The sequence below is a fragment of the Bos grunniens genome, chromosome 29, assembly GCF_055505025.1.
Source record: "Bos grunniens cultivar Pamir isolate PY7600 chromosome 29, Bosgru_T2T1.0, whole genome shotgun sequence".
Taxonomy (NCBI): Eukaryota; Metazoa; Chordata; class Mammalia; order Artiodactyla; family Bovidae; genus Bos; species Bos grunniens.
The window spans coordinates 28527949-28554524 of NC_141193.1; the positions used below are offsets into that span (position 1 = coordinate 28527949).

Genomic DNA, 26576 nt, shown 5'->3' on the forward strand with positions numbered 1-26576 from the left:
GTGCCAAATTCTTAGAGGACTAAGGTTATCAAAGTTGAATTTTCTGGATGACATATAATAGAAACGAACTTTCCTTCATTTCCTTTACTTTCATAAACATTTGTAAAAGCATAACAGAGAGTTTAGGATTTGACATATACATTGTTAAGAAATGTGAATTAACTGAATAAGCTATGGCTTGTGACTTAGGAGCCCTGGATTCTATTTCCAGTTATGCACTAACTAGATTTGTGACCTTGAGAAAGTCTCTTAATTATTCCAAGTCTGATATCATCAACTGATTAATGATGATATGAATCAAGGATCCCCTAACATCACATCCTATGATTTTGAAAAAACTTTATCAAATAAATAGTTAAGTCAGAGAATCATACGACAAACGTGTCTATAACTCTTTCCTACCCTTCCCCAACTGTCTCTCACTCAGTAAATCTAAGGAATTCTACATTTCCCCCACATATTTTAACTGAGTAGGCCACAGGACAAAGGTGGCTCAGCCAGAACTGAAAATAATTGTGTTCTAAAATACAAAATGACATGCTAGATTCCTGATAAACACTTTCCCATTCTATCTTGTAATCACTTGTTTTGTATTCCTTTGTCTCATCTTTCCCACACTATTATCATTGTGTTGTTTTAATTGCTGAGTAACCAAATACTAGCTGACTTCTTATATGTGCTGGGAAACATTCTAAGTGTTTTATAGGCATTAGGCACAGGGCTTGGCATCTTTTAAATATTCAGTATCAAGCAAATTCATAAGTAAATTTAAAATGATTTGTCAATAATTACTACATTCTATGACAAATGCTCAAAATTCTCCAAGCCAGGCTTCAGCAATACATGAACCGTGAACTTCCAGATGTTCAAGCTGGTTTTAGAAAAGGCAGAGGAACCAGAGATCAAATTGCCAACATCTGCTGGATCATCAAAAAAGCAAGAGAGTTCCAGAAAAACATCTATTTCTGCTTTATTGACTATGCCAAAGCCTTTGACTGTGTGGATCACAATAAACTGTGGAAAATTTTGAAAGAGATGGGAATACCAGACCACATCACCTGCCTCCTGAGAAACCTGTATGCAGGTCAGGAAGCAACAGTTAGAACTGGACATGGAACAACAGACTGGTTCCAAATAGGAAAAGGAGTACATCAAGGCTGTATATTATCACCCTGCTTATTTAACTTATATGCAGAGTACATCATGAGAAACGCTGGGCTGGAAGAAACACAAGCTGGAATCAGATTGCCAGGAGAAATATCAATAACCTCAGATATGCAGATGACACCACCCTTGTGGCAGAAATTGAAGAGGAACTAAAAAGCCTCTTGATGAAGGTGAAAGAGGAGAGTGAAAAAGTTGGCTTAAAGCTCAACATTCAGAAAACAAAGATCATGGCATCTGGTCCCACCACTACACGGGAAATAGATGGGGAAACAGTGGAAACAGTGTCAGACTTTATTTTTGGGTCTCCAAAATCACTGCAGATGGTGACTGCAGCCATGAAATTGAAAGACGCTTACTCCTTGGAAGGAAAGTTACGACCAACCTAGATAGCATATTCAAGAGCAGAGACATTACTATGCCAACAAAGGTCGGTCTAGTCAAGGCTATGGTTTTGCCTGTGGTCACGGATGTAAGTGTTGGACTGTGAAGAAGGCTGAGTGCTGAGGAATTTATGCTTTTGAACTGTGGTGTTGGAGAAGACTCTTGAGAGTCCCTTGGACTGGAAGGAGATCCAACCAGTCCATTCTGAAGGAGATCAGCCCTGAGATGTCCTTGGAGGGAATGATGCTGAAGCTGAAACTCCAGTACTTTGGCCACCTCATGGGAAGAGTTGACTCATTGGAAAAGACCCTGATGCGGGGAAATATTGAGGGCAGGAGGAGAAGGGGACACCAGAGGATGAGATGGCTGGATGGCATCACTGACTCGATGGACGTGAGTCTGGGTGAACTCCAGAAGATGGTGATGGACAGGGAGGCCTGGCGTGCTGCAGTTCATGGGGTCACAAAGAGTCAGACACGACTGAGTGACTGAACTGAAGTGATGACAAATCTATGACCTATTGTCTTTGTGATCTGCTAATTTTTTTGCCTTGAACCAGTCTACTTTTTAATGTCTCTCATTTCCTTGTCTAGAAAAGCAGAGTGGGTGGAGGGGGGGAAAGCAGTTCATGAAGTGCATGCTAGGATCAAGTGAGATTAAAGCAAAGTTTGTTTTGATAAATAAATATATATATATATATATATATATATATATATACACACACAAAACTAGCATAGGTTTAATAGCTATAGCCTAGTCTCATACTTGAGATGTCTGAAAAGTTAGGTCAGCATTATAAATCCCAGACATGGTAGCAGGAGAGAAAGATGAATCTAAAAATGGAGGTTGAGAAAGGTGAGCTCCTCTTAGCAACCATTCATATCTTATCATCACCAACATCATCATTCCAAACATCAAAACCAAAAGTTTAAAGCAGGGGTCACAAAATTATATGCTCACATGGTCTAAACAAGTTTTAGAAGTGTGGCAGATGGAGGATATGATAGAGTTCAGAGCACATAACTCATTTTAACTGGGCTACCATTACTCCAGTCTAATGCATTACCAGACCTTCCAAATATTGCAAAGTAGCTAGAAATTTATTGTCTATTCAAAATTACCTGTTTTTCAAGATGCCATGCAAAACTAAACACAAAAGATTGCAAATCATATCTACCGTTACATTCATTTTCTGACAGCAGGCCTCAAGTCACTTTGCCTTTTTACAGGTAATCATGTCTTATAATTTTAAGTTCATCATTTTCTTGCCATATTCTCACTTTCACTGAAGTTTAAGCCCTTGTCATCTCATGCCTACATCATTGCAGCAATCTTCTTAATGGTTTCATTCCTTTTCTGCCAGGTTAATCTTTCTGAAACATGATTTTAATCAATTTAATCCCACACTGAATCATTTACAATGACTCCATAGTCTCTATCACATTAATTCCACATTCTTCTACCTGTTATTGAAGATTCTCTCTAGTTGGATCCCATTTTATTTATCTGATCATCTTCTTATTGTCTGTAAAGACAAAAGTGGATTTTCAGGAGGCCAGTCTCCTTCTGTCCTTGTAACTGCCAAGTCTGTTTTCCCTATGCCTTTCCTCTGCTAGTCCTTCAACCTGGAATAAATCCTGATCTGACCTCTCCGTGCCTATCAAACATCTGTTCTTTTCATGAAGGTGCTAGAGACATTATAGATTGATCAAATAGTTAGCTTAGAAACCCCATTAGGGAACTGCAGATAGAGAGGTAAATTTAGGGGGCTTTGGGAGACCACAGCAAGACTCTTCATCAAGTAAGGGGACCACAGCAAGACTCAAGAAAGTAATGGGAAAATTCTGAAACAATGTGGGCTTGCTTGACTCACAAAGCAAAACAAGTTGCTTAGCATCGAAGTCAGGCTGCTTGCTTAATGATAAAATAATGCTAACTTGCTTAGCAACAAAACCATGCAACAGAAGCAGAAGACATGCCCCCAAACAAACAAAAAAAAAAAAATGGTGGCAAGAGACCTACATCCTGCCCAGTCAACTCAATGAGTTAGTAACCCTCAAAACATGTTCTTTGGCCCATAAGACATATTCTTTGCACAGTGCTCCCCAAACAATAAAACAATAGTAGATAATAAGGCCCACAACCTACCTAGTGGTGTCATCAAGTTCAGTTCAGTTGCTCAGTCATGTCTAACTCTTTGCGACCCCATGGACTGCAGCACACCCAGCCTCCCTGTCCATCACCAATTCCCGGAGTTTACTAATAACCCCCCAAACAGGCTTTGTGCACACAAAAAACGATCATTTATGGGAAGGTGACTTTTCAAAATGAAAGACTCTCATTGTACTGAGACCTGAGAAGACTGTTCAAAGTACGATGACAGTCCTGGCCCAACCATATATGGAGGGAAAGTAAACTTCCCTGCCCTACCTGGGGGAGGAATGTGATATCTACTCAAGAAAGACAAAGAAGGTCTTTTCCCCCCAACCCCTCTCTCCCTCTGATTATAAAAATGTAACCCACTGAGTACTCAGGGCAGTGCAACACTTGCCTGCCCATTTGTGAACCTTAAAAGCATCCTATTCTAACAAATCACTTATCTATCACTTTATCTTTGCTGAATTCATTTCTGCATGGAGACATAAAGGACTGTGGTGCCTGAGCTCTTCAGAGTCCTGGAAATGCTGCCTAATGATTCAAAGACCTCCTTGATATCCTCACCCATACTAAACATACAAAAAAGACACTGCTTTCTCTCAATTTCTATCTCACATACCTTCAGCAATAAATATTAACAGCTTAACAGCCTCCAATTATTCTCTAATTGCATTATATGTTAGAACATAGATGCATGAATAGGGAAACTTGATTTTGGTTTAGATCTTTATTGTCACACAGACCTGGATCCAAGTCCAGAATCTACCATATAAGAGTTGTGGATTTGGGGATTTGTGAATCAATCTTATCCGAAGTAGTAATAATAGATAACACTTATTGAATATTCACTATTCCAGACCCTCTCATAACTACCTAAGTCAGTAGTTGTCTCAACAACAACAAACTAGATAATATTCTTATTCCCATCTAAGATAATTTTCTTATTTCCATTTTCTTATTCACATTAAAAAAAAAAAAAGGCTGAGAAGACTCAGGTGTAGAGAATAAGATTAAATAACTTTTCCAGAATCACAGCTAATACAGGTTAGAGTCAGTATTTGAAACCCAGAAATCTTTGTTTGAAGACTATAATTGTAACCACATTGCCATGAGAATAATACAGTACCTTCCAGAAAGGGTTGGTACCAAGTTGTGGCAATAGTGGTCAGAGAAGCAGTATCTGTTTCACCTTTGGAGAATGATTTCTGTTCTCTAGTGTTCAGGGTTCATTCTATTGTATCTACTTAACTGGAGCTTTGGAATACACAAATGAGAATTCATAAAACTTTAAGTGTTATTTATTATATTATTATATTAAATAACTATTTAAAAACTAGCTATTCCGAACTAGTTTTATTAACTCTATTATACTGTGAAGGACTTCTCACTCTTTCTACCACTAATAAATTCTTGAATTTTTTTTTTATTTCTTCCTGCACCATTGTAATCAAGGCCAAAACAGTCAATTGGGCCTTCTAACCTGCTACAGATAACAGGTTAAAATAAATTACTAAATAATTCAGCAAACAGACTCCCAGACCAAAGCTTATGGTTTCTGTCTTTAACCTATGGGGTATCATTATAGCAGAACATGTGCAATTCTTACTAGGTTAAAAAATATATATTTGAAGGAATGTAGATAGCACCTACATAGTTGCCTGTGGATCTCAAGTTGGGAATTATTACATGGATTGGTAGACAGGCTAAGCTGGGATTCATTTACCTCTCACCCTTCTTCCCCACAGACTTAAATATCTCAAATGGCTTTCAACTCACCCAGGAAAGGCTGTAATTACTGCTTTCCAATTTATCTACAGTTGATCTTTCTGTTTTTCAATCAGTCCTATGAAAACTGCTTTTTCCTTTGATTCAGAAATTATAAAATCTTGCTGTCAATCTGTCCTGACTGATGATCCAAGAGAAATAAGTGATAATTCTTCAAGTGAGGAGCTTTAGGACAGCTGACATAAATAGTCCAGTGGAGAGTAAATGAGGCAGAGTTCTCTTCTGGAATGCAAGTATCCTGACCTCACAGGGAGAGTGGTTTAGAGGCCACTGAGAAAGATTTTGTTCAAATAAAATTTCAAACAGAATGCAGAGAACTGCTCAGGAGTCCTGGTTACAACAATGAGGACCTCTCACCCTGGGACCTATGAGCTCTAGATTTCTGGGGGAATTTTTAAGACTGGCAGCCACATTTGCTTGGAAAAATATAGGAAAATTATGTTGGTTTTTACAGCATTCCCCACACTTAAGCAGTATCTTCTAGGCACCAGTCTAACTCAGACTGAAAACATTCTTAAAGGTTTTATAATTTTTCAAATTAAAACAATTTTTAAGTTATTTGTAGCTAATATAATCCCCTTCTTAAAACCATAGCATATTAACAGATATAGTTGGGAAGAGGAATGAAGAGCCAAGGGATGATGAAGCAGAGCTATGGATCATTATGGTAACGTTGCCCTTTTCCTAAGAGGCTTTATCTCACCCTTTTAAATTCAAACTAGGGTATAACCAGAATTCTTGGCAGCTTGTGCTAACCATCAAAAATCCAAAATTACATTTTTGTTTTCCAAATTGGAAAGAGAGGTTCCTCACCTTTCTACCTCTAATTTTGTTTGTAGAATGTTGTGGTGAGGACCAAAGCGTAGAAGCATATTTGTTTAACAGCTGTAATCTAACTCGATTAGCTATGAAGGAGAGGAGCCAAGGACAGTCACTGCTCAACAATGTGATCATTTAGTGCTGTTCTGCGTAAAGATGAAAATTTCCATTCTCTTCTCAGTTCACTAATAACGCTATCATTAGGCTTCAATATGCTTGATTATAACTCAACATTATTCTATTCCAAAGTAGTAGCAGCCATTACAAAAAAAAAGAGTACAGAGGTGGATGGCTCAGAGAGGGTATTAATTAGGCTTTAATTTAGAAATAATAATCATGTTAACAATGGCCTTATTCTGTTTTTTCCTGTTTGATCTCTCTTCCTCCACAACATTGCTTGCACGCATGCTAAGTCACTTTAGTCATGTCCAACTCTTTTTGACCCTATGGATCGTAGCCCACAGGATCCTCTGTCCGTGGGATTCTCCAGGTAAGAATACTGCAGTGGGTTGCCAAACCTCCTCCAGGGGATCTTCCCATCCCAGGGATCAAACCTGTGTCTCTTACATCTCCTGCATTGGGAGGCAGTTTTTACCGCTAATGCCACCTGAGTGAGTGAGGCAAACAAGCCTCAACCAGCCCGTACAGTAGGATGAATGCATACATGGGAAAGTAGTTCATCTTTTCTAAAGATAAGAGACATTGCCTTTAGAACTCTAGAAGAAAAGAGAATATTTCTGGAAAACCAAATCTTTCATTTTATCCTATATTGTCTAAGTGAGGAAAAATCATAAAAGATTTGATTTTTTGACAAATGCTAATCAGATCAGATCAGTCGCTCAGTCATGTCCAACTCTTTGCGACCCCATGAATCGCAGCACACCAGGCCTCCCTGTCCCTCACCAACTCTCAGAGTTCACTCAGACTCATGTCCACTGAGTCAGTTATGCCATCCAGCCATCTCATCCTCTGGCGTCCCCTTCTCCTCCTGCTCCCAATCCCTTCCAGCATCAGAGTCTTTTCCAATGAGTCAACTCTTCGCATGAGGTGGCCAAAGTACTGGAGTTTCAGCTTTAGCATCATTTCTTCCCAAGAAATCCCAGGGCTGATCTCCTTCAGAATGGACTGATTGGATCTCCTTGCAGTCCAAGGGACTCTCAAGAGTCTTCTCCAACACCACAGTTCAAAAGCATCAATTCTTCAGCGCTCAGCCTTCTTCACAGTCCAACTCTCACATCCATACATGACAATAGGAAAAGCCATAGCCTTGACTAGACGGACCTTTGTTGGTAAAGTAATGTCTCTGCTTTTGAATATGCTATCTAGGTTGGTCATAACTTTCCTTCCAAGGAGTAAGCGCCTTTTAATTTCATGGCTGCAGTCACCATCTGCAGTGATTTTGGAGCCCAGAAAAATAAAGTCTGACACTGTTTCCACTGTTTCCCCATCTATTTCCCATGAAGTGGTGGGACCGGATGCCATGATCTTCGTTTTCTGAATGTTGAACTTCAAGCCAACTTTTTCACTCTCCACTTTCACTTTCATCAAGAGGCTTTTGAGTTCCTCTTCACTTTCTGCCATAAGGGTGGTGTCATCTGCATATCTGAGGTTATTGATATTTCTCCCGGCAATCTTGATTCAAGCTTGTGTTTCTTCCAGTCCAGCGTTTCTCATAATGTAAGTCAACATGAGGAAAAAGTGAAAATATACGGGAGAAACCATCCCTGAAGTTGGCTCTATTTTTATCTCATTTCTCTCTACAAACCTATAACAGAGGATCCTGAGCCAGTGTTTCATAGCACTCTGCCATGCCTCCAGTGGACTGAGGGTCTGCCCACATACCCATCCCCACAAGCCTTCTTCAAGGCCAGGTGTGGCCTGGGGAAGCCAGAACTGTTTATCTTTTATACAACCAGACCTATTCAATATCCCCGATGTGCCTTCAAGTACTATCATTTTTTACATATGCCATAATAGGATAATATTTAAAAAGTATTTGCTGGTAACAATTCTGCATAAGACTTCTCCATGGGATAGATCATACTAAGTTAGCCACTTCTGCGTGTCTGTGTCTGTGTGTGTGTGTGTATGCATACACATTCTTTCAGAACTAGCCTCAACATCCCTAATACTCTTTGAGGACAGCAAATCAATAGTACAAAATTTTGCAGCACCTCAGAACACAATGCTCTATACATAGCTAGATTTTTTTTTATAATAAAATTCTGCTGCTGCTGCTGCTAAGTTGCTTCAGTTGTGTCCGACTCTGTGTGACCCCATTGACGGAAGCCCACCAGGCTCCCCAGTCCCTGGGATTCTCCAGGCAAGAACACTGGAGTGGGTTGCCATTTCCTTCTCCAATGCATGAAAGTGAAAAGGGAAAGGGAAGTCACTCAGTCGTGTCCGACTCTTAGCGACCCCATGGACTACAGCCTACCAGGCTCCTCCATCCATGGGATTTTCCAGGCAAGAGTACTGGAGTGGGGAGCCATTGCCTTCTCCGAATAAAATGCTAGTTGATATCAATCCGTTAGTGTCAAAATGAATGACTAGAGACACATCACCCACTCTCTCAACTGAGGAAGCACTTAGACAAATTCAGATTTGTTGCAACTCTTTGCAACCCCATGAACTGTAGCATGCCAGGCTTCCCTGTCCTTCACCATCTCCCGGAGTTTGCTCAAACTAATGTCCATTGAGTCGGTGATGCCATCCAACCATCTCATCCTCTGTCGTCCCCTTCTCCTCCTACCTTCAATCTTTCCCAGCATCGGGGTCTTTTCCAGTGAGTTGGCTTTTTGCATTAGGTGCCAAAGTATTGGAGCTTCAGCATCAGTCCAGATGAAGAAATGATTATTACTTTTGGCATTTAAGCCACATTTCATGTGTTGACCAAAGTTCAGAAAAGATTTTGCTTCAATGTTTCCAATTATGTAAATGATGATTTACATAACAATATTTAAACAAGGGGTGGTATATAAGATAAAACTCAAACTGGAGGCCAGAAAGCTGGAGGATGGTCCCCAAAATTGCTTTAAAAGTTGTTCTATTGTATCAGTTCAGTTCAGTCGCTCAGTCATGTCTGACTCTTTGCAACCCCATGAATCTCAGCACACCAGGCCTCCCTGTCCATCACCAATTTTTAAAAATCTCTTCCTTTCGTTTTTTAAGTCATACAGTCTGTGGGTTCCCCCTGCTGGCTCTTTTAACTGTTAGAATTAGAAGCTAAAACACTTCTGATCCCTGCACACTGAAAACCAACTCCAGAGAGAGGAAAGGCACCTGAATGGTGCCTGCTCCTGGAGGAGTCTAGTTTGAAAGGGAAGCCAGATTCGAAGATAGAACTAAGCCTAAGCCAAGAACCAGTGAGATTCAGTCCATTATCACTGACATGCTCATCCACTTAATGTCTTCGTGAGACGGTTTCCAGTACTTAAAATCTAGATTTAGTTTCAGTTGAAAGACAGCCAACTGTGAGTCAATATTCCCCAGATGAAGTGTACCCATCGGTACACTTCATCCGGTACCAACCGGAGTTTTCCACAGTTATCAGGACTCCACACTGACCTGCTGTCTGTTGTTTATTATCATCAGGCACAAGCATCTAGTTTTTAGATATTTGGCCAGTGTCATTCATTATTGCTTTGTGTTCCAATTCTACCAGGTATGTGAGTCTTGGACCTCTGCTTTGACACGTAATTTAAAAATCACTTTCTCTAAAAACTGCCACTGACTGTTTCACATCCTCAAACCCCAAACCCTTTCCAAGCTATGTATCTTGTTATTTTGACATAAAAAGAGATAACATGCTTGGGGAAAGTATGCTTAAGAAAAGTGTAATTCACAACTTAATTGCTTATAATGAGACAGCTCCTATCACTTGAGGCTTTAAACATGAGGATAGTACACGCAGAGAGTTTTCTTAATGAAGAAAAATCATCAAAAGAATACAGTTTAGAGTTACTCTGTCATTTCTGAATCCACTGCCACAGCTGCACAAGAGAGCAAGCAGTATCCAGAAAACCGAATCAGTGAAATGGAAGAAGAAAAATGACTATGAGTGACTAAGAAAGGGATGAAAGGAATATTTGAGGTCTTTCAAGAGAAGACCATATAATCTTATCAAGACCTGCCGAAAGCAGGCTAGAATTTAGGAAATTTAAACCTCCTTTTAAACTGCATTTGGATTTTTTTTTTATATAGTAAAGCTTTATTTGGTCTGTTATGATGTGCCCCCAAGAAATTTGAACTTGCTGTCTGGGCTCACAGCTCTTTGATAACAGTGGCCTTGGGCACTGACGGTTCACCAAAGCTGTTGTTAAGTTTACTTTGCTATATATTTGGCGTAAAATATGTCCTTTGGCTTGTTGGGTTTAGTTTATTTTTTTCTCTCTCTCTCTTTTTCTTTTTTTTTAAGCACTTGAACAATTAAATAAGGGCTTTCTGAGAACTTTCCCTCCAATTCAAGCTCAATTTCTTTCCTCCATCCACCTCTTACTGTCCATTGCAATTACTTCTCTTCCCCCATCTCAGTAGCTCTTTTATTTAGAGATAACAAAATAGAGCAGCGTAAAGATTATGGCCTGGGAGTGAGGACTCCAGGCTCCAATCATATCTCTGCCACTGATCACTGTCTGAGCTGGTTTCTTCCATCAGTGAGATACAGAGTTTGAAATACAGAAAAATGCATTTTTTTTTCCTTTGACTAATACAAAATTAGATGTCTACGCACATGTGCTTACCTAGTTTAATATTTTTAATTAAAAACATAGGTGAGTTAAAGGGTCCACAGTTGGTATATGAGACTTTATCTATGGCCCAAACACAAGTAAAGTGCATAGGGAGGTTGTATCACATCTGTTTTCCTTTTGGCAGCAAATATTCCATCCCTCTCATTTTGCAATGAAATGTTAGTGGAATGAGACCTGAACAGCTCAAATTGCGTAATAGCTTCTATCAGCATCAAATAAAATAAAAGCTAGCTAGCCTGACACCTGGGGAGTTGGTCTCACAGACAAACAGATGGTTAGGTCCCAAAGGCTCAAAATATCATGATTGGTAATTACATTCAAAACAAAAATTTTAGGGAACTCCTTGGTGGTCCAGTGGTTAGGACTTGGAGCTTTCACTGAGGTGGCCACGGTTCAATTCCTGGTGGGGGAACTAAGATCCCACAAGCTGTGTGGCAAACTGGTCATATTTAGTTCATATTTAGGGGTGAATAGCAGCTGCCAGGTATTAGATGATAGCACTCTCATGGCAGAAAGTGAAGAGGAACTAAATAACCTCTTGATGAGGGTAAAAGAGGAGAGTGAAAAAGCTGGTTCAAAACTCAACGTTATAAAAACTTAGATCATGGCATCTGTTCCCATCACTTCATAGCAAATAGATGGGGAAAAAGTGGAAGCAGATTTTCTTTTCCTGGGTTCCAAAATTACTGTGGACGGTGACTGCAGCCATGAAATTAAAAGATGCGTGCTCCTTGGAAGAAAAGCTATGACAAACCTAAACAGCATATTAAAAAGCAGATATCACTTTACTGACCAAAGTTGATATAGCCAAAGCTATGGTTTTTCTAGTAGTCATGTATGGATATGAAAGTTGGACCATGAAGAAAGCTGAGCGCTTTTGAATTGTGGTGCTGGAGAAGACTCTTGAGAGTCTCTTGGACTGCAAGGAGATCCAACAGGTCAATACAAAAGGAAATCAACCCTGAATATTCATTGAAAGGACTGATGCTGAAGCTGAAGCTTTAATACTTTGGCCACCTCATGCGAAGAGCCGACTCATTGGAAAAGACCCTGATGCTGGGAAAGGCTGAAGGTAAAAGGCGAAGGCAGTGCAGAAGATGAGATAGTGAGAGAGCATCTAGCATCGCTGACTCAATGGACATGAATTTGAGCAAACTCAGGGAGAAAGTGAAGGACAGGGGAGCCTGCAGTCCATGGGGTCACAGAGAGTCAGACACAATTTAGGGACTGAACAACAACAACAGATATTAGCTGATCATTAATATCTCTTCACTTGTAATATTCCTGTCCTGGTCCTTCTTGCTAAAGCAGTATTTTTCAAAAGGCATTTCATGGAATTTCACTTCGTGTTCTAAAAAAAGAAAACACAAAGGGTGGGGGTGGGGAGTAAAAGAGAAAAGAGGGGAAACTATATTTGGGATACGCTGAATTAAATGAAAACTATTTTTAAAAGGAATTCTTCCCAGAATCTTTAATATACCAAAAAAAAAAAAAAAAAAGCTCTGTGAATTTGCATAAGGTGAGAGCTACGTTTGTTCTACGTGATATTTGGTACCCTCCATCAAGGGTCAGTTTTTTCATTTAATTTCATAGCTGCAGTCACCATCTGTAGTGATTTTGGAGCACAGAAAAATAAAGTCTGACACTGTTTCCACTGTTTCCCCATCTATTTCCCATTATGACCAACCTAGATAGCATATTCAAAAGCAGAGACATTACTTTGCCAACAAAGGTCCGGCTAGTCAAGGCTATGGTTTTTCCTGTGGTCATGTATGGATGTGAGAGTTGGACTGTGAAGAAGGCTGAGCGCCGAAGAATTGATGCTTTTGAACTGTCGTGTTGGAGAAGACTCTTGAGAGTCCCTTGGACTGCAAGGAGATCCAACCAGTCCATTCTGAAGGAGATCAGCCCTGGGATTTCTTTGGAAGGAATGATGCTAAAGCTGAAACTCCAGTACTTTGGCCACCTTATGCGAAGAGTTGACTCATTGGAAAAGACCCTGATGCTGGGAGGGATTGGGGGCAGGAGGAGAAGGGGATGACAGAGGATGAGATGGCTGGATGGCATCACTGACTCGATGGATGTGAGTCTGAGTGAACTCTGGGAGTTGGTGATGGACAGGGAGGCCTGGCGTGCTGCAATTCATGGGGTCTCAAAGAGTCGGACACGACCGAGTGACTGATCTGATCTGATCTGATCAAGGGTCATTTAGAAATGTTTTAGGGCAAATTTTGATCATCATGACAGCTGAGGATGCTCCTTGCACTTGAAGGCCAGATAGTGTGGATGCTGAATGCCCTGCAGCACTTGGGACAATACCACACAACAAAGAATTGTTTGCCCCCAAATGCTAGTAACCTCTCATTGACGCTGGCAGAAAATGTAACATCCCCAAAGGAATCTGACCACAGAGCCTTTAATTTGGAGAGCAACTTGTGAAACTAGTACTTCCTGGGATTTATTTTGGGAATGTTCACTTAAGGTTTATATTTCAAGGCTTAGATTCTAGCACTAACCAACATTTTGCCTGCCTCCCACTTCTAAATTTCTCTCCTTTTAAAAACTGAGTTATAATTGACACATAACATTCTATTAGTTTCAGGTGTACAACATAATGATTTGATATTTGTAGATATCACAAAATGATCACCAAAAAAGTCTGGTTAACAAGCATCACACACATAGTTACGGTATTTTTTTTTCTTGTAATGAGAACTTTTAAGATATATACTTTTAGCAACTTGCCCAATATGCAATACTGAATTTCTCTTTTTAACTAGGACTTAGTGAAGAGTAAAATTATTTCCAGCCCTTTAATCAATGTGAAGTGAAGGCAGTGGAAGGGAGATTGGTATTTGTGAGAAAAAATTCTGCTTTGAGTCCACAGAGTCAGAAAGCCAACTTTGTCTCTTTAGAATATTGTCTCACTCCTCTTTCCTCAAGTGTTGCTGCTACTGCTAAGTCGCTTCAGTCGTGTCCTACTCTGTGGGACCCATAGACGGCAGCCCACCAGGCTCCCCCGTCCCTGGGATTCTCCAGGCAAGAACAGTGGAGTGGGTTGCCATTTCCTTCTCCAATGCATGAAAGTGAAAAGTGAAAGTGAAGTCGCTCAGTCGTGTCCGACTCTTAGCGACCCCATGGACTGCAGGCTACCAGGCCCCTCTGTCCATAGGATTTTCCAGGCAAGAGTACTGGAGTGGGGTGCCACTGCCTTCTCCCCTCAAGTGTTAGGATGACTTTATAATCAAAACCTTTCCACACTGTAGGAAAAATTGCTCAAGTGGAAGAGAACCATTGTCTGGCCACTGGGATTGATGTCAGGATTTTGACCAAAGATGAAAAGATACAGATTTAGAAATGTATGGGGGAAAAAGTCTAAGTCTTACATGTGCCTACATAATCGGCTGTGGCATTTCGCCACCCCTACATCAAGAAGTCTGCTCCTTTCCACTTTCACAGAAACCTTCTCAAATCGTTACCCTTTTGGGACTTTCCCCACCTCAGGTGTTGCTTGCATACAGTTCATCATGTGATTTCATTTCCAAATGCAATGATAAAAAGAGAGTAGAAGTGGGGATAGACGAGGGATATGAGGGCCATTTTATTTATATTTCCACCCAAAATGATAGATTCTTTATTTATTGCAAAAACCCCTGGATCAACTTGGGAAAATAATTTATATTTTTGGTATCTCAGCTTCCCTGTCACTAAACCATTTGAGTGACAAAAAAATACATACTTTACAGAACTTAAAGTCCTAATGAAATGAGCTCAGGTAGCAAAAGTCCTTGATCCTAGCATATAGTTAAATACTGATTACATAGTAAAACTGTTTGTTTTTTTTTTTTTAATAATAACGAAGCAAATCTTTTGACTCTTCTCATCTAGTATGACTATATACCATACTCAAAAGGAGCCCTCCTGCTTCCAGGTGTAGCTAAGACGATATCTTTTACATAACAAGCTCAGACAATCCTGGTGCAAGCAGGCAGCAGCTGTACCCCATTGGCCTGACTTCTCCTACCTCCCTGGCTTGCTTTGCTCATTCCTTTTTCCATCACTCAAAACCTCAATCAAGAAGGCACAGCAGCTGGGAGAATGCTGCTGCTGCTAAGTCGCTTCAGTCGTGTCCGACTCTGTGCGACCCCATAGACAGCAGCCCACCAGGCTCCCCCGTCCCTGGGATTCTCCAGGCAAGAACACGAGTGGGTTTCCATTTCCTTCTCCAATGCATGAAAGTGAAAGTGAAGTCACTCAGTCGTGTCCGACTCTTAGCGACCCCATGGACTGCAGCCTATCAGGCTCCTCCGTCCATGGGATTTTCCAGGCAAGAGTACTGGAGTGGGGTGCCATTGCCTTCTCCAGCAGGGAGAATGGATACATGTATATATATGACTGAGTGAGTCCCTTTGCTGTTCCCCTGAAACCACTGCCACATCGTTAATTGGCTATACTCCAATATAAAATTAAAAGTTAAAAAAAAAAAAAAGAGCACAGCAGCAGAGGCCAGCAAATTAACAACTTCTCTAATATTCAGTTCTATTAGATTTACTACTCTCTTGTTGATCTGAACTGATCCCCAGGGTAATTATAAATGCCATTATATTCTGTTCGTCTTTATTAGCTGGCCCATTTGGCAGCTTTCGGGTAATAGTTGCATAACTGACTCTGTATGGAAGAATCAAAGGATCCAAATTGACTGCAGCTGTATCCAGCAACCAGCCCATGCTCCACGTTTTTACTAAGAGAGAATCTGAGGCCTAGAGGGGGCTGCCATTTGTCTTGGCCTCACTGTGGGTAAACTGCAGAACTCGAATCGGGTTCCCTTGTTTCCTTCAGGACACAGAGTATACTATTTTAGTATACTTAGTGCTTCTTGCAGTCATAAGCCAAAAAAGCAGGAAAATTCAGTTATAAGGATATTAATATACTAGCAATATATTTTGCTTAAATTCAAAATGTAGTTATGTTACATTAGGAATCCTTACGAGTATTGGACTAAATAATACTGAAACGGAGCAAGATCTATGGTCCTTGCCAGTGTTCTCTGCCTGCCATTTATCTGTGCAAAAACTTTAGCCAAAGAATAAGTTTAATCAGAGAAGTGAGAAAATGCAGAAACAAAGGAAAACAGTGAAAGGAGACCAAATAATGTAGTCATTAGGCATAGCCAAGAACCTTTAGTTCTTCTCAAGGGCTGTAAATATTTTGAGCCATATCCTATGAGTTGTCTTATCGATACTGAAACCCCCACCAGGTAGAAAAGTTAACTACATGACAACCAGATTGTAGCCATGACACAAACTGCCACAATTCCAATAAGTGGCCTCAACGAAATGGAAATAAATTGACCCTGGAACTGAAGACCAACTGCAGCTAAAACAGTCAAGATGACACTGATGATCAGACCACTGATAACCAATTTCAAGATGACTGTCAGAACTGATTGTGCTTTTTCTGCCTGTAGCCCCTTCCCTCTGTCTATAAAAGCTATTGTCCCCTGATTTTCGGGGGAGTGAGAGTCTACCTTTGGACAGGCGTTGCCCTCCCCAACTCAGCATCCTAAATAAAGCAAACTTTCCTTTCCACCAATTGGGCCTCTTTATTGGATTTTGAGAGGCGAGCAGCAGAACCTCACTTTCAGTTACAGTAGCACCTCAAAAAAATAGAACAGAGGGAGAGGGTGGGAAGATTTGGGAGAATGGCATTGAAACATGTAAAATATCATGTATGAAACGAGATGCCAGTCCAGGTTCGATGCCTGATACCGGATGCTTGTGGCTAGTGCACTGGGACGACCCAGAGGGATGGTATGGGGAGGGAGGCAGGAGGAGGGTTCAGGATGGGGAACACATGTATACCTGTGGTAGATTCATTTTGATATTTGGCAAAACTAATACAATTATGTAAAGTTTAAAAATAAAATAAAATTAGATTTAGTAAAAAAAAAAAAAAAAATAGAACAGAGACCCACCCATTCAGGTCATGAGATAAAAACATCCAGAAAGGGAACATGGTCAGGCAGTCCAGAGGCTGACCTTCCCTGGGGTGGGATGGGACAGCGAGATCCTCTTAATCCAATTCTCACAGGCACCTTGCCATTATTAATAGCTCTGCCCCTTATATTACCTCCATGAACACTTTGGCTCAAGAAAGACAAAAGCTACCACTTGCTAGACTTAACATAATGAAGATAAAGGGAAGAATCTTCACCATCTTCACCTACTTAGCCAAGGGAAGCAAAGGGGCAGTGAACCTGCCCTCTCTGGACTCTTCCCACAGCCCTTCTCCTCAGAACTTCTGTAGTGTCTCCAGGGCAGTACCAGGAGTCCGGGGCTGGATCTCCACAGCCTAGGCTCCAACCCCTCCCTCACTTTCTAAGCAATTATCTGAGGGAAGCCTTTCTCTGCCTTCTGTTTCTCCCATTCTTTCAGCCTTTTTCAAGAAACTCTACGCTTCCTTTTCACTTTTTTCAGTTGACTTGCAGTACAATTCAGTTGCTCAGTTATCTCTAACTCTTTGCAACCCCATGGACTGCAGCACGTCAGGCTTCCCTGTCCATCACCAACTTCCAGAGCTTGCTCAAACACATATCCATCCAATGGGTGATGCCATCCAACCATCTCATCCCCTGTCGTCCCCTTTTCCTCCCACTTTGAATCTTTCCCAGCATCAGGGTCTTTTCCAATAAGTCAGTTCTTTGTATCAGGTGGCCAAAGTATTGGAGGTTCAGCATCAGTCCTTCCAATAAATATTCAGGACTGATTTCATTTAGGATGGACTGGTTGGATCTCCTTGCTGTCCAACGGACTCTCATAAGAGTCTTCTCCAAAACCACAGTTCAAAAGCATCAAGTCTTCAGCACTCACCCTTCTTTATAGTCCAACTCTCACATCCACAGATGACTCTGGAAAAACCATAGCTTTGACTAGACAGACCTTGGTTGGTAAAGGAATGTCTCTACTTCTTAATATGCTGTCTAGGTTGTTCATAGCTTTTCTTCCAAGGGGCAAGCAACTTTTAATTTCATGGCTACAGTCACCATCTGCAGTGATTTTGGAGCCTCCAAAAATAAAATCTCATTGTTTTCATTTTTCCCCATCTGTTTGCCATGAAGTGATGGGTCCAGATGCCATGATCTTAGTTTTCTGAATGTTAAGTTTTAAGCCAACTTTTTCACTCTCCTCTTTCACTTTCATCACAAGGCTCTTCAGTTCTTCACCTTCTGCCATAAGGGTGGTGTTACCTGCATATCTGAGGTTATTGATATTTCTCCCAGCAATCTTGATTCCAGCTTGTGCTTCCTCCAGCCCAGTGCTTCTCATCATGTACTCTGCATATAAGTTAAATAAGCAGAGAGACAATATACAGCCTTGATGTACTCCTTTTCCTATTTGGAACCAGTCTGTTGTTCCATGTCCAGTTCTAACTGTTGCTTCCTGACCTGCATACAGATTTCTCAGGAGGTGGGTAAGGTGGTCTGGTATTCCCATCTCCTGAAGAATTTTCCACCATTTTTTGTAATCTACACAGTCAAAGGCTTTGGCATAGTCAATAAAGCAGAAATAGATGTTTTTCTGGAACTCTCTTGCTTTTTTGATGATCCAATGGATGTTGGCAATTTGACCTCTGGTTCCTCTGCATTTTCTAAAACCAGCTTGAACATCTAGAATTTCATGTTTCACCTACTGTTGAAGCCTGGCTTGGAGGATTTTGAGCATTGCTTTGCTAGTATGTGAGATGAGTGCAATTGTTCAGTAGTTTGAGCATTCTTTGGCACTGCCTTTCTTTGGGATTGGAATGAAAACTGACCTTTTCCAATCCTGCTGCCACTGCTGAGTTTTCCAAATTCGCTGGCATATTGAGTGCAACACTTTCACAGCATCATCTTTTAGGATTTGAAATAGCTCAACTGGAATTTCATCACCCCCACTAGCTTTGTTTGAAGTTATGCTTCCTAAAGGCCACCTGGCTTTGCATTCCAGGATGTCTGGCTCTAGGTGAGTGATCACACCATCGTGATTATCTGAGTCATGAACATCTTTTTTGTATCATTCTTCTGTGTACACTTGACACCTCTTCTTAATACCTTCTGCTTCTGTTAGGTCCATACCATTTCTGTCCTTTATTGTGCCCATCTTTGTATGAAATGTTCCCTTGGTATTTCTAATTTTCTTGAAGCGATCTCTAGCCTTTCCCATTCTATTGTTTTTCTCTATTTCTTTGCATTGATCACTGAGGAAGGCTTAACTCTCCTTGCTATTCTTTGGAACTCTGCATTCAGATGCTTATATCTTTTGTTTTCTTGTCTTTAACTTCTCTTCTTTTCTCAGCTATTTGTAAGGCCTCTTCAGACAACCATTTTGCCTTTTTGCATCTCTTTTTCTTCGGCATGGTATTGATCCCTGCCTCCTATATAAAGTCATGAACCTTCGACCATAGTTCTTCAGGCACTCCATCTATCAAATCTAATCCCTTGAATCTATTTTTCACTTTTGCTATATAATCATATGGGATTTGATTTAGGTCATACCTGAATGGTCTACTGGTTTTCCCTACTTTCTTCAATTTAAGTCTGAATTTTGTAATAAGGAGTTCATGATCTGAGCCACAGTCAACTCCCAGTCTTGTTTTTGCTGACTCCATCTTTGACTACAAAGAATATACTCAATCTGATTTTGGTATTCACCATCTGGTGATGTCCTTGTGTAGAGCCATTTCTTGTGTTGTTGGAAGAGGGTGTTTGCTATGACCAGTGCATTCTCTTGGCAAAACTCTGTTAGTAGCCTTTGACCTGCTTCTTTTTGTACTCCAAGGCCAAATTTGCCTGTTATTCTATGTGTTTCTTGACTTCCTACTTTTGCATTCCAGTCCTCCTTAACAAAAAGGACATCTTTTGGGGGTGTTCAAAAACGTCTTGTAGGTCTTCATAGAAACATTCAGCTTCAGATTCTTCAGCATTACAGGTTGGGGCACAGACTTGAATTACTGTAATATTGAATGGTTTGCCTTGTAAACAAACAGAGATCATTCTGTCATTTTTGAGCCTGCATCCAAGTACTGCATTTCGGATTCTTTGTTGACTGTGATGGCTACTCCATTTCTTCTAAGGGATTCTTGCCCATAATAGTAGATATAATGGTCATCTGAGTTAAATTCACCCATTCCAGTCCATTTTAGTTCACTGATTCCTAACAGGTCACACTTGCCATCTCCTGTTTGACCAGTTCCTAGTTGCCTTGATTCATGGATCTAACATTCCAGGTCCCTATGCAATATTGCTCTTTACAGCATTGGACTTTACTTCTGTTGACCTTAGTGGCTCATTAAACTCAGACTCTAATTTATCCCTCTTTCTTTGAGGGAAAAGAAGACATAATATTCAAGCCATCCAGGGGATGAGGAGAAACACATTCAATTCTTGCACGTTAACAAAGAAAGGCAAGAAAAGCCAACCATTTAAGTTTCCATCCTAACCTCACCTGAAAATTTATCCTCTCTCCTAATTGTAAATGTGAGGCACATGGCGGGAGGCACATAATTCTAATCCAAGTTCCTCACTCTCAGTAAAGTAGCTCTCTGCTCTGTTTCTGATCTCTTCAACAGCGTTTCTGCCTGGTGAAACCTCTCACCTAGTTTAATCTTTAGTCACTTCCTTCTTGTGTTTCCTTTAGACTTACCAACTCCAACTCTTGAGAGCTGACAGTAAGGGGAAATGGGGCAGTGGGATGGCCCATGACCATCACATAGGACAAGACAATAACCAGAGTATCTATCGCCAGCAAAGCCCCTTAATAGTTCCTGAGAAATAAAAATAGAAACTGAATAATAAAATACAGTCTAACCTTTTTTTCCCTCTGCTTCATCCAGTTTCACTTGCTCCTAGGGAACTGCAATGTGGAGGCGTTGCACTGGACACTTCAGGCCAGGGTTCCAAGTGGAAACGTCTGCACCCAACTCGGACAGCTCAGTTCAAGATGGTGGCGGACCTGGGCAGAGGCACTAGCCCAGGACTTGGCAGGATCTGAGCAGCACTCCCATGGAGCCCTGCGAGAACTCCGCCCCTCTGCCCCGTCCCTCCGCCCTGCCCCAAACCCTATAAAGCAGTCCCTCCCACGGCCTCTCAAAAATCCTGTGCTCAAGAGCAGCAGTTCCCAACTTTTTGGCACCAGGGACTGGTTTCCTGGAAGACAAATTTTCCATGGACCAGGGGGCTGATTTGAGGATGATTCAATCGTGTTACATTTATTGTGCACTTTATTTCCGTTATTATTATATCAGCTCCACCTCAGATGAGCAGGCATTGGATCCTGGAGATTGGGGGCTCCTGCTCCAGAGCACGAACTCATCCTCTTCATTTGCTGATCAGCGTGCAAAGCTTTTCTTTGCTTCTGAATCTAATGATCTTGGTCTCGTTGTATTGGCTCCAATGACACCAGGCAGGAGGACCCTTGTTGGGGTCCAACTCAAAAGGGTGGGTAATGCATGTTACCCTCTGTGCCATGGCAGTTCTGAGGTCAATCATAAAAGGCTAAAAAGTGGGGGGTAGCCAAGTTCCTAGAAATCCCCACCCACTTCTTAACCTGTGAAATTACCCAGCCCATAAAAACTAACGACCTCATGTTTGAAGGCCTCTAGCCTTGTGAAGTGGCCCACACTCCTTGTGCAGTGCGTTTCTCCCAGAGCCACTCTTGCCTTTTGAAACTGATTTCATTCTGTCTAGTAGAATGTGTGTCTATCTAAACAAATCCACTTGTTAATCCATTATCACTTTGTCTCTTGCTGAATTCCTTCTGTGCTGAGACCTAAAGAATCTGAACTTCATTAAGTCCCGGGACCAGGTGTACAAGATTTCAATTAAAAGACAGTGGGTTGGAGTCGCAGCCCGTGAGTTCAAGATCCAATCTGGATTGTGTCTGGGTTCAAGTCCCATCTGAGTTGTGCAGTTTCAGAAAGAGCAAAAACACAGAAAGTAGAGACTGTGTTTGGAATCTCAAAAAAAAAAAAAAAAGTTTTAAATGATTAGTGCTTACATCTAAAAACTCAGTTTCTCCCATCTTCTGACTTTTGATGTTCATTCAGTAAATGATTACCTGCTGCCTAGTATGTCCAGACACTCTTCTGTATCTTTTACTTTCTCATGGTGCTTACATTTCTTGGGAGGATACAGACAAAAAAAAAAAGTATGTAAATATATATCAGATGGGTATAAATGCTAAAAATAAATAACATAATATAGTTTAAGGGAGAAGGACAAAGGTAGGAGTGATGGGGAGAGGGCAAATCTCCCCGAGGCTCCTTCTCCAGCTCTCCCAAGTTGGACATTTCATGCTGCTTTCATCACAAAGAACTCATCTTATATTCTGTTTGTTCTCTCTGACAAATTTTTCTGTGATAATAGAAGGTGCACTAAGCATAACAGATCATTGATAACATAATTTAAAAGAGACCCATAGTCTGCAATTACTAAAACAGATGAAATTTTAGTACATTTCAAAACAGAGCAGAGACTTTTCACTACTGCAATGCTGATTCCTATCAATTTACAACATAAACTTTGTTATAAATTTGCTTTAAATGCTGGCTGTTTTTGTTACCAAAAGGAGTGTGGGGTCCGGCTTCCTGCCACTCATTAAACAGGCTGGTTTGGTGGAAAGGAAAGTTTGCTTCATTTCAGATGCCACAACTGGAGGGGAGGAAAGACGTCTGTCCAAAGGCTGACACCCCCACTGGCAAGCAGTGGGGCAAGAACTTTTATAGACAGAAAAAGGGGGGGTACATGCAGAAATAGGACAGTCAGTTGTAACAGTCACCTTCTAATTGGTCATCTTGATTGTTTTAGGTACAGTTAATCTTCAGTTCCAGGGTTGATTTGTTACCATTTCTTTACGGTCAGTTCTCGGAATTGTGGCAGCTCATTTCCTGGGTACAGTCTGGTCATCAGGTAGGTAACTTCTCTACCTGGGGTTTCAGTCACAGGATGTGACTCAGAATATTATCTATAGCCCTTGAGAAAGAACTAAAGGTCCTTGCTATGCTTAATGAGTACATTATTGTTATTTGGTCTCTGACTTTTTTCCTTTGCTTTTGCATATTTTCACTTCACTACTCTGATTAAACTTATTCTTTAACTAAAGCTTCCACAGACTAAAGGCAGGCAGAGGACATGGGGTCAGGGTTTGGGGAGCTCGGGTAAGGACCATAAGGGTCCTGCTCTGCTTCATTTTCTTTGAAGTCAGCTCTTCTAAAAATTGAGCTTCCTTCCTTGAAAGTAAGAGCTCTACATAGTGATTAAATTTATCTGGGTGTTTTTCTTTGAATAATGAAAAACAACAATATGTATATTACTTTTATATATTAGTATATTGTGTACTCATATTTACTTATATGAATAGATAGTATTTCACATTTTAAAAACTACTTTTCTAACTATTCATTTATTTCATCCTCACAAAAATCCTATAAAGAATTATCATCCCAATTTTACAAAAGAAATTAGTGAAGCTCACTGATGGTGGGGCCTTAAGTCCTGCACCTGGCAAGCGTCAACGCTACTAACAGACAAACAGAAACAATCATGGTTTTGCTGAAAAGGGCCTCCATCTCAACAGTGCTCTCTTTCCCAATTTAGAAATGAGAAATTGAGACAAGGTGTGGTTTAGGTCCCTTTTAGCTCTAAGTTTGTGGATTTGATTTGGTGTTTTTTGTAATTACAACTTCAGCTCTAGATCTACATGGTACATCTTGCATTATTGAAGGGACTGCAAGGAGATCCAACCAGTCAATCCTAAAGGAAATCAGTCCTGAAAATTCACTGGAAAGACTGATGCTGAAGCTGAAACTCCAATACTTTGGCCACCTGATGTGAAGAACCAACTCATTGGAAAACACCCTGATGCTGTGGGAAAGTTTGAAGGCGGGAGGAGAAGGGGATGACAGAGGATGAGATGGTTGGATGGCATCACCGACATGATGGACATGAGTTTGAGTAGGCTCTGGGAGTTGGTGATGGACAGGGAAGACTGGCGTGCTGCCGTCCACGGGGTCACAAAGAGTCAGACACGACTGACCGACTGAACTGAACTGAACTGAAGGTCATGTACACACTGCTACATTCAAAATGAATAAGCAACAAGCATCTATTGTATAGCACGTGAAACTCTTGCTCAGTGTTATATGCCAGCCTGGACGGAAGAGGGCTTTAGGGGAGAATTGGTGCATGAATACGTATGGCTGAGTCCCTCTGCTGTTCACCTGAAACTACCCCAGCATTGCTTATCAGCTGTGTGTGTATGCTGTCACTTCAGTCGTGTCTGATTCTTTGCGACCCTATGGACTGTAACCCCCCAGAGCCCCTCTGACCACAGGGATTCTCAGGCAAGAACCCTGGAGTTGGTCACTGTGTCCTCTTCCAAGGGATCTTTCTGACCCAGGGATCAAACCCATGTCTCTTACTTCTCCTGCAATGGCAAGTAGGTTCTTTACCACTAGCATGACCTGGAAAGCCCATTAATCAACTGTACGTCAACACAAAATAAAAAGTTTAAAGTTTGGAAAAAAATCTTTTTAAAAAAAGACCCTCTGAAGGCATAATTATCTATTGAAAGAAAAGGTCAACTTCTATGACATTAAGAGGCTGGATGAGAATATATCTAAGATATTTCCCAGTTCTATTAGTCTTCAAAATGCTTTGTAGAACTCTAATTTCTATAGAATTCTGTATTTTTTATTGTATGAAACAGTTTTTCTCTTTCTATTGTAAATATGGTTACCAATATTTATGCATTTTTTTTTCTGTAAATTCGCAAGAAAATCTCTTTGCATTCCCTGAGCAAACACGCACAAAGAAATTCAGAGGCTCAGAAGCAGCCAATCTGAGTCTGCCAATCAGTACTGAACTGGAGATCTGCCTTTACTGGACTGATTGATTTAAACATAGCTGATTCAAGAATATTTAAGGGTTCCTTTCCCAACCTCAAGTGATATTTCATTCATCACACTAAAAATTTATTCTCTATCCAAGGACTCAAAAGAAACCACATTTGAGTGGTTATGCTCTATGAAAAAGGTTATATCTACATTGCATGTATTCAGAACAACTTGGGAAATTTTCCAGGTCCTTCTGCACTAAAAGATGTGATTAGTGGTGGCATTATAAAACCACAGTCGTTGCTCAAGATCCATACCCTTCTCTTCATTTAAATGATGTAGCTACCCACTTCCAAATATAAAAATATAATTTATAGTATACAGCTAAAAGAGCAAGCCAAAAAAGCAGAGAAGAAACTCTACAATTCAGCAAAATTTGTATCCTATTCATTAGCATCTGTGTTTGTGAGGCCCGAAATAGAGGAGGAGAATGCCAAGTTTCCCTCCCTCCCTCCACTGTGTGCGGTAAATCTTGTCTGTTCTCGGGCTTTCAGCTTCTCATCTGTAAAATGAGGGGCTGGGCTAACTTGGTGGCTCCTGAACCCCAGAAGGTAGAAGCAGGAGAAAGGAATACTGACACCCACGTGTACACACACACATTCTATCAACTTAGCACAAGATCAGCACAGGGGAAGGGAGTAAGCAGAAAGCTGTATTTTTAACCAGCTGTGAAAGAAGCATTGATGATCTGTAAAGACTTCCTGCCCCCTGCAGTCCTAGCCCAATATCCCAGCTGCCCATTGCCTTCTAGTTTCTTCCCAGCTTTCAGAAAAACATTATTTCCTCCACTGATACCTGTCAACAACCCCTCCACCTCAGACTGTGCTTGTGCTAAGTCGCTTCAATTGTGTCAGACTGTTTGCAACTCTCTGGACTGTAGCCCATCAGGCTCCTCTGTCCATGGGACTTCCTAGGGAAGAATACAGGAGTGGGTTGCCATTTCCTTCTCCAAGGGATCTTCCAGACCCAGGAATCAAACCAGCCTCTCCTGCAATTCCTGCATTGGCAGGCAGGTTCTTTACCACTAAAACCTGGGAAGCCACACCTCAGATTCCCAACCCTGAATATGCAAGTAGGCACTCCAAATATGCTGGTGTACTTTTCACTTTATAGATGGCTCTTCCTTCCGGTAATTGCTCTATAATTATCTCCTCTCCCCTAATCCTAGGAGCAATCCCATTCCACTTAAGTTAGAATTTCTTGACTGTAATGAAGAAAACATTTGACTCAACTAGCATAAAGGTTAGAAGTCAGGCTTGGGACTCAGAAAACAACCCTGGCACTTAGCGTCTTACATTAAGCAAATCACGTGACCTCCCTAAGCCTACATTTTTTCATCTGTTAAAATAAGGATAATTTGACCTTTTCACCAGGTTCTGTTGAGTACATAGTTTCTGCCCAGTGCATACAGCCATTATTTTTGTTATTATCACTTTAAAGAGAGAAAAATCCTTTCAGAAGAACATAATTTGAAGGGGAAAAACAGCTTTAAATTGGATGAACTCATGGTGTAATATATATATATTTTACACTGGACTGGGCTTTGGAAGACCTGAGAGGACCTGGTCCCATTTCCTCATTGTGTAA

At 40.9% G+C, this 26576-nt stretch overlaps 2 long non-coding RNA genes across 2 annotated transcripts in view; one reads left to right on the forward strand and one right to left on the reverse strand.

Annotated features, from left to right (window-relative positions):
* The window catches only part of LOC147342449 (uncharacterized), a 521236-nt gene extending 500197 nt beyond the window's left edge, over nucleotides 1-21039 (reverse strand). Inside the window, exon 1 of the long non-coding RNA XR_015158071.1 lies at nucleotides 20906-21039. This is a non-coding gene — a long non-coding RNA (uncharacterized LOC147342449). The remainder of the gene's footprint in view (nucleotides 1-20905) is intronic.
* Nucleotides 21040-21396: 357 nt separating this feature from the next.
* On the forward strand, nucleotides 21397-25856 carry LOC147342451 (uncharacterized). The gene is made up of 3 exons (XR_015158073.1): nucleotides 21397-21534; nucleotides 22903-23004; nucleotides 23783-25856. It is a non-coding gene; the product is annotated as an uncharacterized LOC147342451 (long non-coding RNA).
* Nucleotides 25857-26576: the final 720 nt, after the last annotated feature.